Source organism: Chiloscyllium plagiosum, chromosome 10 (assembly GCF_004010195.1).
Source record: "Chiloscyllium plagiosum isolate BGI_BamShark_2017 chromosome 10, ASM401019v2, whole genome shotgun sequence".
NCBI classification, from domain to species: Eukaryota; Metazoa; Chordata; class Chondrichthyes; order Orectolobiformes; family Hemiscylliidae; genus Chiloscyllium; species Chiloscyllium plagiosum.
Window position 1 is genome coordinate 73,967,640 of NC_057719.1, and position 20,218 is coordinate 73,987,857.

The 20,218-nt window shown below is 39.2% G+C and overlaps 1 protein-coding gene across 2 annotated transcripts in view; it reads left to right on the top strand.

The window, feature by feature from the left end:
• Window positions 1-20,218, top strand: part of LOC122553776 (cysteine-rich motor neuron 1 protein-like) — a 239,509-nt gene that overhangs the window by 1,568 nt on the left and 217,723 nt on the right. The gene's annotated exons all lie outside the window — the stretch shown is intronic.

Genomic DNA, 20,218 nt, shown 5'->3' on the forward strand with positions numbered 1-20,218 from the left:
TTCACCCCCCACACTTTGTTTGTGCAGAAAATGTATTGAAAGTGTACTGGCTGCAAGTTTCCAGATTTCTTTTAAAATACCTCCTTTTTTTTTTGATGTAAATCTGCATTGAAAAGATTGCACGTTTTTAAACTCATTAGAGGGTTAAAGTATTTCGTTTGCACATCTGGCTCTTTCGCGAGACTACAGGACTCTTAAGATAAAGGGGAAGTCATAACGATGGTGCAAACTGCGTATTAATAGAGATATTATTGTGTAAACTTCCCACTATCTCAGGCATTGTATCAAAGTGGAATTCCATTGTATGATTCATAGATTTTTGTTGAGAATGACTTGTTTATTTTTTTGATAACTTTTTGAAACAATATGGATATTTCATGAATCATTTGGATTTGCAATATTTTAATGTCTCCCATGAGCGTGAATTGGCAAGTGTCATTAGCAATGAGTGATGTACAGAGAGCTTTTAGTGTGAATGTAAGTGCCCATCAACACTGCTAGTGGGGAATAGTGGGGTTTTTTTCTGGGTGCACAGCTTCTGATTTTACTTTGTCATAGGTTGACTACCAGGTTTTTAAATAGACAAAAATTTATTCACAAAATTACACAAAGAACAGAATAAAGAATCCCTACAGAACACAACGTATCCAACTAGACTTAATTCTGCTGTTCCGAATATACACAACAGTACCAATAAGCAACCCCCCCCCCTTAAAAAACAGTGATAATGGAACAGATGCTTATAGGTTGAAGTTAGAAGGGCAGAAGGAGAGAGAGTTTAGCAGCCTGTGCATTGAGCTATACCTGTAATCTGTTATTTGATGCCTTTAGACTCTTTAAATGTTTCTGTGCTGCTGGAAAGGAAAATACATGGAAGTGAGCGGACAATGGGTTCATACAGTAGGTAACATAAAAACACAATGCTGGAGAATCTCGGTGGGTCTGGGCAGCTTCCAAGGAGAGAGGAACAGAGTTAACACCTCGAGTCCTGTATGACTCCTTCAGAACTGAATGGTATTGAATTTAAAACCAAGACAGAAATTGCTGGGGAGAAGCTCAGCAGGTCTGACAGCATCTGTGAGGAGAAATCAGTTAACGTCACGGGTACAGTGACCCTACCTCAGAATTGATCCTGAACTTGAACCGTTAATTTTTTTTTGTTCTGGACCATGCTGCCAGACATGCTGAGTTTGTCCAATAATTTCTGTTTTATTTCAGGTTACCAGCAACAGGTCTGCTTTTTTGACAAATTATGTGCCTCATAACATACACAATCAGAAAGCTAAATATGCAATATTGAGAAGAAATTAACTTCAGTCTAACTTAGCTTCTTTCTGGACTTATTTGAACATTTAGAGAGAAAAGATTGAGTGAAGAAATAAAAAAAAAAGCTGAAACCAGTATCACAACTGCACTTTGAAAATCTCAATAATTCACTATTTGAAGCAATAAAGCATAGTTTTTCAGAGGCAGGGAGGCTGACTGTAATTAACACTTCATTTTTTTTAAAAAGATACTTATTTTTTGTGATGAGTTTTGTTTATAACTAAAATGCATGTAACATCAGCTACAGGTCATTTGATGTATTGAGGTGGCAAAGCATCAGGATTCCACTTCTGCAAATATAATGGTGAATGGCTGACCTTAGACTGCAGCCTCTGATTTTGGTGCCTGCATTTGTGCATTTGTCTGAAATTGTAATGCAGTTTGGGCATATAATGAGCATGATCAGTATCACTAATACACTGTTAGCAAATTTTGTTGCAGTATTAGTTTGATTCTAAAAGTAATGCACATTGTGGATGCGCATGATATAGCCTAAGTTGCCAGTTTGTTTTCCATCTAAGTAAAATCATTTTCCAGTATCCAGATATGGAAATGCTGTACTAATTGAGTGTTCCACTGTGGAATGACCAATTGATGAGGTATTAAGCCAGAACCTGCCTTCTCAGAAGGAGAGAGAGAAAACAGGGAACTACAGGACAGTTCGTCTAATGGCATATATTGGAAAATTGATGCTGTCCATTCTTAAGTGACAACGGGGCATTTAAGTTGTAATATGGTTATCCAGAATAAACATAGATTTGCCAAATAGTTTCCCTCTCCTAAATAGAGGTGGGTCAATGGTTAGCACTACTACACTACACCACCAGGGACCCGGGTTCAAGTCCAGCCTTGGGTAATTGTGTGGAGTTTGCATGTTCTCAGAGTACTTTGGTCTCCCCTCGGTCCAAAGATATGTGGAGGTAGATTGGCCATGTTAAATTGCCCTATAGTGTCCAGCAATGTGCAGACTCACTCGGATTCTGTGATAAACCTATTCCAGTTTTTTTTTTTGAGATGCCATTAAGAAGGGAACCTGAGAAATCAGTTGGTTTGGATTCTCAATGAGAATTTGATAAGATAAAGGTAAATTTTCCATAGTTCTACTGTACCTTTAGAGCTACTTTTCTCGTTGGAGATAACTGGTGGTGTTCTAAGCTGAGGGTCACCATGCCCTTGGGCAAGTGAAGAGTTGAGAAGGCGAGTCCTTCGAGGTTACTGCTTGACAAGAGGACACTTGAACAGTTATTGAACAATATCAGGCCTCAGTGGGCTTATAGCTAGTAGGAGGGATGGAGAATTGGTTAAAATGCAGAAAGCAAGACTCTAGGAATGAACTGATCATTATCAGGTTGTAAACTGTTACCAGTGACGTAGTTGAGAGTGTGGCACTGGAAAAGCACAGCAGGTCAAGCAGCATCCAAGGAGCAGGAGATTGACGTTTCGGGCATAAGCCCTTCATCAGGAATGAGGCTGGGAGATAAATGGGAGGGGGTGGGGCTGGGGGGGGGAAGGTAACTGAGAATGCGATAGATAGATAAGTGGGGAGAAGATGATAGGTCAGAGAGGAGGGTGGAGCAGATATATGGGAAAGACGATGGACAGTCAAGAGGATGATGCTGAGTTGGAGGCTTGGGACTGGGATAAGGTGTGGGGAGGGGAAATGAGGAAACTGGTGAAATCCACATTAATCCCATGTGGTTGCAGGGTCCCAAGACGGAAGATGAGGTGTTCTTACTCCAGGCATCAGGTGGTTAGGGTTTGGCGTTGGAGGAGGCCCAGAACCTGCATGTCTTAAGGGGAATTGGTGTTCAGCCACAAAGTGGTGGAGTTGGCTGGTGCAGATGTCCCAGAGATGTTCCAGCACCCCACACTCTACTCTGATCTCCAGCATCTGCAGCACTCACCTCCACCTACCAGTAAGGTGGCATATGGATCAGACCTTGATCTTTTTCCAATATATATTAATGACCAAATGGAAGATATTAAAGTTTGTTGACAATATAAAACTAGTTGAGAAAGTTTGTTGAGAAGACGTATTGTGAAAATACCTGTGGATGGGGCTTATGTGAATGGGCAATAATCTAGCAGGTGAAGTCAAACATAGGTTAATCACTTTAGTTGAAAGAATAGGAAAATAACAACAGCTTTTGAAATGCTTTACTTTTTGATGTTCAATGGGATTTGGGAATCCTTTCATAAAGAAACATAAACTTTGTGCAGGTACAGTGAGCAGTTAGAAAGATGAGTTGCATATTGGCCTTTGTGTGGGGGTCGGATGGCTGAGTATAACAGTAAAGAAGTTTTGCCACATTGTACGGAGTCTTGATAGATCACACATGAAGAATTGTGTATATTTCTGGTCTTTATATCTAAGGAAGGATGTAGTTAGCTTAGATGAGGTGTAAAAAAGATTCTCTAGACTGATTACTGGGACAAGCATGTTGGCCTATTGAGGACAAGTAACATAATAGGAATATATGGAGTCATAGAGATGTACAGCATGGAAACAGAGCCTTTGGTCCAACTCCTTCATGCTGACCAGATATCCCAACCCAATCTAGTCCCACCTGCCAGCACCTGGCTCATATCCCTCCACACCCTTCCTATTCATATACCCATCCAGGTGCCTTTTAAATGTAATTGTGCCAGCCTCCACCACTTCCTCTGGCAGCCCATTCCACACACGGGCCACCCTCTACTTGGAAAAAGTTGCCCCTTAGGTCTTTTTTATATCTTTCCCCTCTCGCCCTAAACCTGTGCCCTCTAGTCTGGACTTTTCCCATCCCAGGGAAAAGACCTTGTCTATTTACTCTATTAATTCACCTCATAATTTTATAAACATTGATAAGGTCACCCCTCAGCCTCTGATGCTCCAGGGAAAACAGACCTAGCCGATTCAACTTCTCCCTATAGCTCAAATCTCTCCACCTTGGCATCCTTGTAAATCTTTTCTGAACCTTTTCAAGTTTCACAACATCTTTCCAATAGGACACCGCTTTCACTACCCTATCTACCTGCAACTCTTCTTTCAAGGAGCTATAAACCTGCACTCCAAGGTCTCTTTGTTCCGCAACAATCCCTAGGACCTTACCATTAAGTGTATAAGTCTTGCTGAGATTTGCTTTCCCAAAATGCAGCACCTTGCATTTATCTGAATTAAACTCCTCAGCCTGTTGGCTCATCTGATCAAGATCCCATTGTAATCGGAGGTAACCTTCTTAGCTGTCCACCACACCGCCAATTTTGGTGTCATCTGCAAACTTTACCTCTTAAACTCATCCAAATCATTAATATAAATGATGAAAAGTGGAGAGTTGACCTCATTTAAATATCTAAAATTCTGTGTGCATGATTATACAAAGCTGTTTTTAATGCTTTCAGGGTTTTTGTGTGTTGCTGATGAGGCTGGCATTTTGTGCTCCATTCTGCAGGTATTGAGAAGATAATGGTCAACTGCTTTCTTGCATTGCTGCATCCATACGGTGCAAGTACGCCCACAATGCTGTTAGGGAGAGTTCCAAGATTTCGACCCAGTGTTAGTGATGGAACGGTAATTATTGTTCCAAGTCAGGATTGTGTGCAGCTTGGAATGGAAACAAAGTCACCTTCCGAAATGTTTGCAACCCTTGTCCCTTGAGGTGTTAGAGGTTGGGGGTTTCGGAGATGCTATTAAAGTAGGCTTGGTGAGTTGTTACAATGTGCCTTGTAGATGGTGTGTACTGCTGCTGTGTACTGGTGTTGGTTGGGAGTGAGGTGAGGTGATGGTTAAGATGACTATCAAATGGATCTGTTTTCTCCTTGATAGAATCTCGCAGTCGATACCAACATTCTATTGTAGATGCAGTATTTACATAGCTGACCTGGTTATATTTTTGATCAGTTGTCACCCCTGCATGTTAATAGTGGGGAATTCAGGGATGGTAATGCCCCTCCATATCAAGGCAAGATGGTCATTGCCTGACACTTTTGTGACAAGTTTCGCTATCATGCATCAGGCTAAGGTTGAATGTTGTTCAGGTCTTGCTACAGTTTCTGAGAAGGTGATTTTTCATTTTTCTCTGGAGAGAATCCAGAAGGAGGGACCATATCAGGAAAAAGACATCAACCACATGGCAATGGACTGAGGTTAAACTTCTTCACACTTGTGAATTCTCTATCCAAAAGTCTTGTAGGTACAGAGTCCTGGAGGTTAATCAGGTTTGAAGCTGAGGGAGTTGAGAAATATGGATATTCTGCACAGTGAAGTTGAGATCGATATTTAGCCACAATCTCTTCAAATGGGGCAACTGGCTCAAATGGGCCAAGTGGTCTCCTCTTCCTATTTCTTTTATGTCAGATGGGGAAAGAGGCCATGGCACTATTTTGAAGAAGAGGGAGGTTCTCACTTGTAGTATAGCAAATATTTATCTCTCCAACAATGGATATTTTAATCAACCTGTTCAGGCATGTTATGAGACACCACCTGCAGCAGATGGTACATGAGCCCAGGTCCTTTAGCCCAGAGGTAAGGACATTCCCTCTGTGCTTCAAGATCCTACGTTTGTCTGGAATAGTGGGGACAGTTTGAACTTTTTCATCAGGGATTGTTTGGCCGTTTTCAGACAAACCTGTAGGGCAGACAGTATGTGAATCTGGACCAGAGGTCCAGCCTTACCAAAACCAGCCCCTAAAGCTAAATGCAAGTAACTTACAAATCTGATTTAAAAATAATGTCAATCTGCTTGGACATGTTTTGAAAGTCCCAGACCACGTGGGACTTGAATTAAGTTAGTAGGGGAAATTGAGGGTGACGGGGAAAATGCAGGCAAGTGGATGTGAGGACAGTCGGAGCAGCCATGATCAATGGTGGAGCAGGCTAGAGGTGCCGAATGGTTTATTCCTGTTTCTATTTTGTATAGTCATATGAACCCAGACCTTCTTGCACTATTTCTGAGCCACGGGATCCGACTCATATGTTACCACATCTTTGGCCATCAAGTCCTGAGGTGTTTGAACCCAGAGCTTCTGGGTCAGAGGCAGGGATTCTTCCCACTGTGCCACAGAAGCTCCTTTAAACGCTGTCATTAAACAGATTAACTGGTCATTCTCACATTGCTGATTTGGGACCCTTCACTATCATCGTTCCTACTCTTTTTTTAAAAAAAGCATTTAATCAGATACTTTAGGATATTCTGAGGTCATGCAAAGATCCGTGTGAAAGCCAGTATTTTTCTTTTTCATAATTATTTCAATTATGTTTACAACCATTAAAATGAACAAACTTCTCATGTTGGTCAACAAAGCTGCCTCTTTATTAGGTTGTAAATCACATGGAATTGCAGGCAACGGTCTGGTTATGTTGTGCATTCTTTAAAGTAGAACTTTGACAGAGGAATGTTCGTATAACATGACGGCTCTCCCTGAAGCCAGACATTCTTTAGTTCATCCACATCATCCCTTAATGTATTTTGCTCACCTTTTTTACAGTAAGTCAATAAGATTTCCAGGTGTTGAATTCAACTGTTTTCAGAATTGAATTTAAAGGCATGCCTGAAAGACTTTGTGATTTGCAGTTTAACCTTCTTGCAGTGACCTTTTCAATTGCTATCTTATTTGTTTCTGACTTTAAATATTTTCAGGTTTAAATTGCAAAAAGTGATGAAATAAACTTCACTTTCTTGATGAAAGAGAAGATATCAGTAAATCTGAACAAGCTCCAAAATCGCTGTCCTGATTAGGCTTTGAGAGCAACTATTACCTCTGCGAAGAAACAAGTTAAATCTGAAATGACCCATCGGTACATTTCTTCCTTATGTCTTTGGAAGTTTTATCTACCTCTTAGTCTGTCTTTGGGAGAAGGGTTGGGTTGTGGAAGAGGGGGTGTTGGGGGAGTGAGAAAGGTGCCAAATTCTAGAACAATGAATTGATGACTAAGTTATGAGCCAAAGGTAAGGAATGAATGCAGTTCTGAAGATATAATATATTGCATGACACAACTGCATTAATTAGTTATCGAAGAATCGCACAGCACTGAAGGCCTCTGTGGCTCTGGCTTTTTAAAATAAATTCTTATCCATTTAGCCCCACTCTCCTCCTTGATCCCCATGATCCTGCAGAATTTTCTTTTTGGTTCAGTTTGAAAAGAGTTACGTACAGTGTTTTTCAAGCAGAAAATAATACTTCAGGTACCTCCAAAAGCTCTCAAAACCTAGAGTAAATCCAAAATAAAGGCTGTTCCACATCAGTCAGTGGAATCGAGCTTTTAGCTTACTTACATGGGCTGGATATGAGTATATGAACAGTTTTTATTACAAATGTATTCAAACACCGATTCCATTTCCTTCTAATTAATATCCTGTTTTGTCTTTATGCAACTGTAGTATAACCCAACGTGCAGATAAAACTAAGTTGTGTTCAAGAATTTTGTGTATTGGACCAAATAAATGTTTATATAAAGCAATATATAAATGTAATACTGTTTCAAGATGTTTATTGCTTCACCATCTATTCAGTTTTCATGCCAGCATCATCATCTTAATGAAGATGGAATACCGTTCAAAGACACTGGATGTCCTAGTGCGCTTTTTATCTAGTGCTAGTATAGCCTGCCGCATACTTTTCAAGCTAATGTATTTTATAGTAAAGAGATTTCTCTGTTAAGTTTGTATTCGAGCTGAGAGCTCACTGATCTCACATGTTTGACTTTTCTTTGCTCAGGATTTTGCTGTGACATTCATGGACTGCTGTAATTGGCTTCTTAACACTCAGGTGAAAATGAGGACTGCAGATGCTGGAGAGTCAGAGTCAAAGTGTGGCGTTTGGAAAAGCACAGCAGGTCAGGCAGCATCCGAGGAGCAGCAGAGTCGATGTTTCGGGCATAAGCCCTTTATCAGGAATGAAAGCTTATGCCGGAAACGTTGACTCTCCTCCTCAGATCCTGCCTGACCTGCTGTGCTTTTCCAGCACCACAGTTTTCAAATCCTCTTAATACTCCAGCTTAGGAAGCGACAGCCTGGAGCATCAGAGGTTGAGGGGTGACTTTGCATAAGATCATGAGGGGCATGGGTAGGGTAAATAGACAAGTCTTTTTTCCTGGGGTGGGAGAGTTCAGAACTATAGGGCATAGTTTAGGGTGAGAGGAGAAAGATATGAGACCTAAGGGGCAACTTTTTCACGCAGCAGGTGGTGCATGTATGGAATGAGCTGCCAGAGGAAGTGGTGGAGGCTGGTGCAATTGCAACATTAAAAAGGCATCTCGATGGGTATATGAATAGGAAGAGTTTAGAGGGATATGGGCCAAGTGCTGACAAATGGGACTAGATTAGATTGGGTTATCTGGTCGGCACGAACAAGTTGGACTGAAAGGTCTGTTTCCGTGCTGTATATCTCTATCTGAGATAAGAGTACCCAGCCCTAAGTAGTAGCTGTGATGTTTCTGGGAATATGAAACTGCAAATAACAGAAGGAAATTGGATTCAAAGGAAAGAAAAGTATGTTTCCATCTCTTAAATAGGTGCGAGATGCATGCAGTTATGATTCACCTATGCCTTGTGCAAGAGCATGAATGAAGAGCAACTGGACCATAAGACCATGAGTTTTTGATCATAGTTATGCTATTGGAGGGAGCACTAGAGCTTATCACAATTCACTCTTCTCATTCCATGATCCCTCAAATATCCAAGTTATTAACTACCATGTTAAATGCAAAATAAATATCTTGGATAGAATTGTAGCCAGTCTTAAGAATGTTTAAGTAAGCAATGTGTGTATTTTTGAAATGGCAAAGGAACAAGGTATAGGATCTGGCCAGGGTATGTATATTCACTTATAATGCTGTTACCTCACCTGAACTTTGCATGGGAATATATGCTGAGTACTCACATCCAGTTTATATTTGGTTCATTTAAATTAAAGGTGACAGATACAGTTTTAATGAAGAATGTGTAATTTCAATCTTTATTTCTTATTAGCGTTAGGAGCAGTGTCTGTCATTTTGGCTCTGAAGCAGGCCATATTATTTCATTTCTTTGTGGTCAGCTATTTTCCGAATGATTTAAAATTAACTGGAACTGACTGACTGACTGACAGAATTTTCCTCCCTCATGTTCCAGGGTTGTGGTACTTCTGATAAGCACACTTCAAAGCTTTGGCAGTCTTCATTTCACACAATCCAAAGAAATTGTAGAGAAAGGCAAAGATTAATGGCAAAGAAAAGGCAATAAATGTCTACCAGGAAGAAATCTCTGTCAAAAATAATAATTGCTGGAGTTTCGTAGCCTTTGAAACTTTTGGCTCTGTTGTAACGTTAATTTGCAAAATGATTTCCTCCTAATTTGCAATTAATTTTTTTGGTTTATTTCTGAAATCAGCGGCTACTTGTGGTTTCAAAAGAACATTATCAGTAATGTTAGAGACCAGATCAGCTTCCCCAAAATATATTGTGGATGTAGGGTCTAAGCTGGTTTCTATTTTATCTTAAAAGCAAGTGTGAGGGCGCTATTTTCCAGATATGATTCAATTGGTTAACCACTGCACCATAACCAAAACACACTTCATTTTGTTGCATTTTAAAAATAAAGACTCTGTATAACTTTTACTCTTTTGACATACTTAACAAGACAATGTATTATTTAACCACTAATCATCAACTGTTCCAATACAGGCAGCGTCCCAAAAACACGTCCTTTGGCAAAATGCAGAGTGGCAAAAGAGTTATTGTTCTGTCTCTCTCCAGTCCAGTAGAAAGAAATAAATCTGTCCCTTCTGATTTCTAAGAGGAAAGTTCACTGTGTAAGTCATCAATCTAGCAGTAGAGAGAACTCTAGCTGCCAGCTCTAGCAGCTAACATAACAATAAGAAACAACTGAAAGCAAAACCGAAGTCCTCTGGGTCTGTGTGAACTTGACTGCACCCATTGATGATTTTTCCTCTGAAAAAAACTCCCAGGGAGAAACCCGAAGCTATTAGAAGCTGCCAGTTGAGAGGAAAAACTTGGTACCACTGTGACAAGATCCCTCTTCATGAGGTTAAAAATCACAACACCAGGTTATAGTCCAACTGGTTTAATTGGAAGCACACTAGCTTTCGGAGTGACGCTCCTTCATCAGGTGATAGTGGAGGGCTCAATCCTAACACAGAATTTATATCAAAAATTTACAGTGTGATGTAACTGAAATTACACTTTGAAAAATTGATTGTCTGTTAAGCATTTCATCTGTTGGAATACAGTGATAGTTTCACTTCTTTCATGTGTAAATTACAAAACCTTTTCTTTAAAGTTGCATTCTCGGGTTAGCTGTTAACAATGGTGATAGCTAGACAATATGTTGAAGATGTTAGCCCCCTGTGTTCTCTGTCAATGCCATGATATTTAGATTGATTCTAATCTTAAAACTCCGCTATCTCACTTTTTACATAAATGCATGCAGTTTTTGAGCAAAGTACAATGTAACCCTGCAAGTACAAATTCACCCCACAAAATATGTGGGCCTCAACCAGGACCTTGGGTTCATGTCATATTACAGGTGACCACCATTGCATCACACGCGTCACACGCATCCACCCTTGTGGGGTGAATGTGTGTGGTGAGTGCAGAGTGTCTTAAGTCTGTCGGGGGGGGGGTGTAATGCAATGGTGGTCACCCTTTTTATAAATTTCTAACCTATGATAGAAATTTACCATGACCATCAACAAATATTTTAACATTCTTACGCAATATATTCAGCCATGTATCTGGCAAACCTATACTAGATTTAAATCAGCAGAAATTTTGACTTTTCTCAGAATTGATGTATTTTATTTTAGTGTGATTAGAAATAAATGTTATTGCACTTCTAAAATTATATGTGGTATTGGAGAATGAAAGATTCTAATCAGCTGCATATATTCTGTTGAGGTTGAACTAGAAAGATTGGCAGTCAGGCCAGCTAATGATATCTTGAGGTTTTTTTTTAAAAAAAGGGGATGGTAACTGGTGAGCATTATTGGTAATATTGGAGTAAGGCTACCATTGAAATAGCAGTCTGTCAGAAATGTGGAGAAATAGTACATTTTGAACAGCATGTTAAGTGTTTAAACAATATTTAATGAACCATAAACAGTGCTGAGAGGGATGAATTTGAGTAATTCAGTTGAAGGGCTTAAGCTATTTATCCACTTCTAATCACCACATTTCTCTTCTAGAATATGCTATTTCTATGGCCTAAGCAAATCAATTCTTTTTCAGAATAGATGAGTGTCGCTTATTGCTTAAATAACCTTGTTGAAAACTTTTTTAAAAAATTTGTTAGTTTGTCTTGAGTTTATTTCAATTCAGCTGTACTAATGTATTAAAACTATGACAAACTTTAAATAAAAAAATACTTGTCAAAACAGTCTTAGTCTTTAGTTGACTTCTCCATTAATTAAGCTGGAAAATGTAAAAAATATAGTTGGTCATTATGCTTCTGAGCAATGTGCTATCCACCTCCAGTAGACAATTGAATAATATTCAAAGATAAAATAATTGTAGGGTTGCAAAGAGGTGAGACTAAGTGTCTTGCTGTTGCATAGAGCTAGCATGGAGACTAGGAAACATGGTCTCCTTTTGTCTTATAACCGTTCTACAATTCTGTTTGATTCTATAAAACATTTGACAGAGGTTGCTGTGTGGGTAAGGGGGAGTGGGAAGCATTATGAAGCACCCATGAACGGAAGTAGAATTCAACCCCTTGTGTCGTCTCATTTTGCTTTCTAATCTTTAAAAGATCCTGTAAGCAATATAGAAAATGTATATTTAATTAGGGAATGGAATGTAATATCTCCAAATTTGCAGATGACACACAACTGGGTGGGATGGTGAGCAATGAGGAAGATACAGAGATGCCTTGACCTGACTTAGCAATGTTGAGAGAGTGGGCAAATGCAATGTAATAGGGATAAATGCGAGCTTATCCATTCTGGTAACAAAATCAGAAAAGCATGTTAGTACCTTTTTTGTATGGTGATTAATTGAGAAAGGGAACCGTGCAACAAGATCTGGATGTCCGTTTACACCAGTCACTGAAAGTAAGCATTAAAGGTGCAGCAGTAAGTGCAAAAGACAAATGGTATGTTGGCCATCATAGCAAGAAGGTTTGAGTACAGGAGCAGGGATGTCTCAGTCCTTGCTGAGACCACATCTGGAATAAAGTGTGTAGTTTTGGTCTCCTCCCTACCTGAGGAAAGACTGCAATGAAAATATACCAAACTGATTTGATTTTAGGTTAGGATATCTGGTCGGCATGGATGAGTTGGACATGCTGTGTTTCCCTGACATGTTTCCGTGCTGTACATCTCTATGACACTGATTTCTCTGAAGGCAGGACTGATGTATGAAGAGAGACTGGATTGATTAGGACTATATTAACTGGAGTTTTGAAGAGTAAGGGGAAATCTTCTGAAACCTAGAAAATTCTAACTGAATTAGACAGGGTAAATACAATGTTCCTGATTACTTGAGAGCCCAGAACCAAATCTTCAGATACTTGGTAGGAAAAAGATAAGGAGAAATTCCTTCACCCAGAGAGCAATGAGCTTATGGCATTTTGTGCCACAAATCAACTGAGACCAAGTATTGAGTGAAAGGATAAAAAGGAGTATGGGGAGTAAGTGGGAGCAGAGTGTTGAGCTGGTTGATCAGCTGTGATCATATTGAATGGTATGGCAGGCTCAAAGGGCTGAATAGCCTACTCCTCCTCTTTTCTATGTTGTATTAACTTTTTATTTGTTAATTTGTTAGTCTTTACCTGGCATGCAATGTGAACTCTCACATCATTGGCATGTCCTCACTAATTTCACATGGTCTGTAATTCAGTGCAGTCACTAGGAAAATATTTTCACTTGGTAATAGATGTTGCCCCAAACAAAGAATGTTAAAACTTGGCTGGTAATCAAACTGGCCATAGAAAGCCCAGCTTATATTTTTATTGTGCTATTTTTACAAAGTGTGAGTTCAGTCTTGTATGGAAAATTTACCAAGGTCACAGGTATTAATACAGCAATACAAGGAATATAATTTAAATTAGCATTTAATTCTAAAGGTTGAAGTACCATCTTAAAATGCCATTTTGTCCAACAACACAGCAATTAATTCATTAATTAATTAGAAATTAATTAAAACCAAAATATTCCTAGAGTGTGGCATCAGTGTTAGTAGTTTTCTTTTGAAAGTTTCCAAAATTGATGATCTTCTGTTTAATACAGATACAGGTTATTTAAAAATAAACCTTGCATGATCGCAATTAGATAATCCAACCATGTCCTACAAACATGCTTTGGATCTGTTTGTTGCAATTCATTCTTTTAAAGCATTCTTCACTAGTGATTGGAATGAATTGCAAGACTAGAAAAAGTATCACCGCTTCAAACTGGTCGAAGGCCCAACTAGGATGAATTCAGGAGATTATTCTTCATGAATCAACTTTTGGAATAGGCACCCACATAAAATAGGTAAGTCAGAATTGTTAGAATCAACAGCGACGTTTTGCTTTTATGCAGTACCTTCAGTAATAGCACATACTGCAAGGTGCTTCACCAGGAACATTATCAAAAAAAATCTAATGCCTGTAAGAACCCGGGGCAGGTAAGTAGGTTTTAAGCAGGACCGTAAAGAGAGAGGAGCAAATATATGGAATTCAGAGCTTGGGGTCAGGATACCAATGATTGAATAATGCAAACAGGAGTTGCACAAGTGACCAGAATTGGAGAAATACGGTCATCCTGGATCATTGTAGTACCGAAGGTGAAAGTTACTGAGATACAAAGGAGTTAGAACCAAATTCATATTACTCCTTCTTTAATTTTGGGCTGCTTTGGATACATGAGCTAATGTGGGTTGAATGACCTTTATTGTCTGTAATTGCCAGAGGTTGCACATGCTGGTGATAAATGGAACCGATTTAGCCAACTTTCTCTGGGATTTGTTACAGTATATTCAATCTCCTAGTACTTTTGAGATCAATCATCAGTTTCAGTAATGTTTCTTGATGCTAATTGAATCCTTTTTTCTCTCATGTTGTTCTTCATCTTACCATTAGTGATCCTGTCAGCTGATCTAGGTCTCCTTGGGCTTCAACTCTCCAATATCAAATATCACTGGAAATAGATGGGTAACAAAACTTGTATTTGTACAGCAATCTATCCCAAGGAGTTTGTCAAGTGTTATCAAACAAAACTTGACACTAAGTCACATAACACAAAAGTCAGATGGAAGATGTAATCTTTTTTTAAGGCCTTTCTTAAAAGAGCAGAGCTGGAGATGCTGAAGGGCTGTGTGGCTTATCAAACCAATGATGTTACCTTGGTACAGGGGAGCCATTCATGCAGTGTGAGGGTGTTAGTTAATATCAATGTTTGAATAGCAGGGGGCATCATAATCCAGGGAATAAACAAGAGCAAGAGTCCAGTTGACTATGTTGCCTGCCCAGAGCCCAGGTTTGGGATGGCTGCTCTAGGTTGGGGGAGAAAAAATATTTGTTTGTGGAAGTGGGCTTTGGTTATTGCCCAGAGGGCAGTTAAAAGTGAACCACAGTGCAGTCAGTCTGGAGTCACAATTAGGGCAGACCAGGTAAGGATGACAGCGTTCCTTCTCGAACGAACATCTGTGAAGCAGACCAAGGTTTTATGACGATTGACAGTGGTTATATGGTTACCAGTTGGCTGGCTTTAATTCCTTTAATTATTTTGGAAATAATTCAAATGTTCTATCCAATATGAGATTGGAGCCCATCTTCCCAAGACATTAGCCTTAGATTCTGAATTACAAGTCCAGATGAGTGACTCTGCCACTACATCTCCAACTTCCTCAAACTTGCAGAGGAACATGATGGATCCAGTGGTTATAATCCATGTAAGGATCAACATGTGTATGACCAGGAAAGAGGTTCCTTCAGGGAGCTTGAGTGGCAAAGACCTAACTCAAAAGACAACTCAAAGGTAATAATCTCTCTCATTACTTAAACCATGACTAATTTTGTATAGGTAAATGTGACTCGAGCTAAATGTATGGCTCAAAGATTGGCGAAGGAAAAATAAACTTGATTCATGAGGCATTGGTACTCATACTGGAGAAAACAAATTTGTGTACCATTGAAATGGTCTTCACCTGAGAAAATGTTGGGGCCAATGGTCTAGCATGTCACATGACTAAGGTGGTAGAGGGGATTTTAAACTAAATCACACATGGAAGATGAAAGTGAGATAGCAATAAGGGAAGTGGTGATCAGAGCATGGCAGAAAGGTTCAATGTAGACAAACTTAAGCATTCACCAGACAATGTCAGGGATGGCAAAAATGATTGGGGGTTGGTGGGGTGCTGGTGGGTGAGGAATGCTAGTGTACAGGCTCCACATCTGAATGCATGTAGCAATTATAACAAAACAGATGAATCGATAACTCCAAAAAAAGCAAAGATGTAATGATTATCAAATTAAACAAAGATTTAGATACAAGATGTCAAAATCTAGGGCCTGAAAATTCAAGGTTGCATTACGGTTTGGAAAGATGGAAAGTTAGAAAAAGATAAAAATGCAGCTCTGTTAATGGTTTTTTTTTATTGGAGGGAGTCCCTACCCCTTATTCTTCTGGAATGTAGCAACCCTATCTCAACGGCATTCAGATCATTATTATTCACTTGAGTGGGCACCGTCTTGTAGATCTGCTTTTGACATTATTTGGACAAATTATATTGGCATATGTAGCCTGGAAGAATACATTCACTGTTTTCAGGGTAGTTTCATAGAGCAGCATGTTCCAGAGCCAGCCAGAGAGCAAGTTATTTTAGATTACATAGTGTGGTTTTGGACAGGATTCATTAATGATCTGAGTAAAGGTGTCCTTGGGTAGTAGTGATCCTAATGTGCTTGAATTTTACATTTTATTTCAGAGAAGAGTGGGTCTAAGACCAGTGCTCAAACTTAAAGGTGACTTATAAAGACCATGCTGACTGAAGAGAACTGGGGAATTAGGTTAAGAAATAGATCATTAGAGATGTAGTGGCAGACATTTAAGGGACCTATTTCATAACCATCAAAGATACCATCCAGTGAAAAAGAGAGACCACATGTGAAGAACATCCTCTATGATGCCTAAAAGAAGATAGCATCTAATTCAAGGAAGTAGCATTCTGTGAGCCAAAGGTTTGGACAGAATATTAAAATAGAAGCACTAAATTATGAAATGAATAATGAGGAATAAGTTAGGGACTAAGTGAAAACTAGCTAGAGATATAAAAACAGCAAGAGTTTTTACCAGAATTTAAAAATGAAAGCAGTAACTAAAGCAAATGCTGGTTCTCTACAGAGAGCCTGAGTGATTATTGACAAATAATAAGGAAATAGAAGATTAATTGAGCAGATATTTTCGATCCCTCTCAGTGTAGACGGTATAGGGAACATTTCAAAAATTAATCTGAATCAGGAGTCGAAACTTAATTACAATTGTCACAGAAAAGATATTAAAAGATTGTCAGAACTAAAAGCTGGCAATTCTCCAGTCCTGGTGGGTTTCAACTGAGAGTCTTCAAATAAATTGGTGCTGAGGTAAACCTGCATTGGCTTTATATTTTCCAAAATCCCCTCTCTACTGGGAAGAACCATGAAGCTAGAAAATTAATGAATTGGACTCTTCCAAGGATGGAGGAAAATCCGGTGACTACAGGCCAGTTAACTTGACATCAGTCTTGGGAAAATGTTAGAAAATGTCATTGAAGTTGTAGTGGTACATTTTAGAAAATCTCAATGCAATCTGATAGTCAACACTTCTTTTTGCAAGCGAAATCATGTTTGGTTAAATTCTTATAGGAAGGTGAATATCTTGTACTTAGGTTTCCAGAAGGCATTTCACAAGATGCCACATCAAATGTTACAACACAAAATAAGAACTAGTGCTGTGGGGCAACATACTAATGTGGATAGTGGATTGGTTATCCAACAGGAAGTAGAGTAGGGGTAATAGGTAATTTTTGTGTTGGCAGTATTTAACAAGTGGCGCGCCAGGGGATTCAATGCTTGGCCACAACTATTTGCAATTTGACTAGGATGAAGGGACTGAATTTACGGTCTAAATTTTACTAATAATACAAAGGTGGTAAAATAAGTGGTGAGGATGATGTCACAATTCTGCAAAGGTATATGATATGTCAAGTGAATGGTCAAAAAAAATTTGCCAGATTCAATATTATATGGTATAATATGAACTTGTCCACTTTAGTAAGAAAAATTTATGTATATTGTTTAAGTGGAGAGAGACTGCAGAAATTTGAGATACACTGGGATCGAAGTATCCTGGTACATGAATTATGTTTTTTTTTGGAGTATTTAGGTAACAGCAACTAGATAGGATGACATGTGGAATGCTGTTTAGTATAAGAGGAAGGAAAGGCTAGGAGTTCTTTTTCTCTGGTGCATAGGAGGTTGAGAGGTGACCTTTAGCGGTTTATAAACTCATGAACGGTATAGATAGGGTTAATAGTAGGTATCATTTCCCTAGGATGGGGGGTTTCAAGACTAGAGGGCATATTTTTAAGGTGAGAGGAGAGAAATTTAAAAAAGGCATGCAGGGTAATTTTTTTTAAGAGGGTGTTTCGCATGTGGGAGAAACTTCGAGGAATTGGTGGATGTGGGCACAATTACAACATTTAAAAGGCACTCTAACAAATAGATAAATAGGAAAGGTTTGGAGGGATATCAGCCAGGAGCAGACAGGTAGAACTAGTTCAGTTTGGGATTATTTTTCGGCATGGACTGGTTGGATTGAAGGGTCTGTTTCCGTGCTGTATGATGCTAAGACAAAATACTGCAGAAATTGGAAACCTGAAATAAAAGTAGATTGCGCTAGAGAGGCCTAACGGGTTGGTAGCATCTGTGAACGACCAACAGTTCGGAGAAGAATCATATTGGATTTGAAGTGTTAACTCAACTCATCAGACCTGCTGAGTTTCTACAAAATGTTCTCCTCCTCTTATAAAACTAAGGATGTTTTGCACCAGTTGGAAAAAGTATAGATGAAGCTATATCTGGCACACTGTTTACAATTTTGCTCTCTTTGCATTCCATTAAAATCAGTTCTGAAAAAGTTCACTCTGCTTCCTGGAATGAGGGTGTTATCCTTTTGAGGAAATATAAGACATACCATATCCACTGGTATTTAGGAGAGTGAAAGGTGATAGTGTTGAAACATATAGGATCCCTAGGGAACTGACCCTCTGAAGAGTAACCCATCCAGACCCAATTCCCTCTGACTAATGCATCAAACATTATGGGAAATTTAGCACAGCCAATTCACCTGACTAGTGGGGTACTAGTAGGGATCAGTACTAGAACCCCAGCTAATCAAATACACATTTAATGATTTAGATGGAACTAAATGTAATATCCGCAAACTTGCGCAATGTTGGAAGGGTGACTGTGAGGGGGATGCAGAGTTTTGCAGTGTGATTTGGACAGGAAGTGAGTGGGCAAATGCATGACCGTTTAGTATCATGTGGGGAAATGTGAGGTTATCCACTCTGGCAGCAAAACTAGGAGAGTAGATTATTTGGTTGTAAGTTGAGAGGGGAAAATGTTCAATGAGACCTGGGTCTCCTTTTGCATCAGTTGCTGAAAGTAATCATGCAGATGCAGCAGGCAGCTATGAAGGCAAACTCTTGCCTTCATAGCGAGAGGATTCAAGTACAGCAGCAAGGATGTGTGTAGTTTTGGTCTCCTTATCTGAGGAAGGATGTTCTTCCTGTGGAGGAATTGAGCAGAAGTTTACCAACTTTATTCAGAGGGTGGTAGGGCTGACCTATAAGGAGCAATTGAGTTGATTAGGATTGTAATCACAGGGGTTTAGAAGATTGAAGCCGGGGGGGGGGGGGGAAGAAAGAAGAGGTCATAGAAGCTGATAAAATTCTAACAAGACCAGACAGATTAGACGTGAGAAAGATGTTCCTGATGGAGCGGACTTTAGAACCAGGAGTTATTGTTGCGTCGTGAATCACCTTGGGGCATGTAGTTCATGCTATGGGTACACTTGTTTAGTTGGACTTTCCTTGTAGCAAACTGGGGAGAAGTTTTTTAGACTTATGTACTTTGCATGAAGACATTTTCTGACTAAAGCAATTTATTTTATTTTGCTGTGATCTCTCCAGGTAAATTTAGAAAATAATCATTTCGCACAGTGTTTCCTTGGAAGCTCTTTTTAGCTGCGTGCTTGTAGAGTTTAACACAAACACTTTAGAATTAAATTTCTCAAAGATTTAAACTTTGCAATTACTAATCATTTGATAAATAATGAAGTTATCAGAAATGTCAGCAATAATGTTGTCGTGCTGAAGAGCTGAATATTGTGAAAGATTAGTGTTGTGTTTCGCTGTCAATAGACTTTTTAATAAATGGACTCATGGTATCATCATTGTCTTAAAGCATGTGAAAGTCTCCTACTCCAGCTTACCTCCAATCACTGGAAGCATGGTGCTGTATTGGTAATATACTCCTTTTATTGAAAGCTGGCAACTTGGTATTAGCCCAGACATTTGAGACTGAGAAATGTAATATTCATACATAATATATAGTTTTTACTAATGTCTGTCTGTTTAGACTCTTTATTATCATGACCAGTAAGTTAATATTAGCAGTACCATTTTGCTAGTTGGAGTCATACTAGGTGCATAGGAAGATGGTTGTAGCTGTGGGTCAGTCATCTCCGCTCCAGTGTGTCTCTGCAGGGGCTCCTCAAGGTAGTGTCCTTGGCTCAATCATCTTCAACTGCTTCATCAATGACCTTCCCTCTATCATAGATCAGAAGTGAGAATGTTCACCAATAATTGTGCGATATTCAGCACCATTCGCGAATCCTCGGATACTGAAGCAGTCCATTTTTAAATACAAGATCTGGACAACGTCCAGGCTTGTGC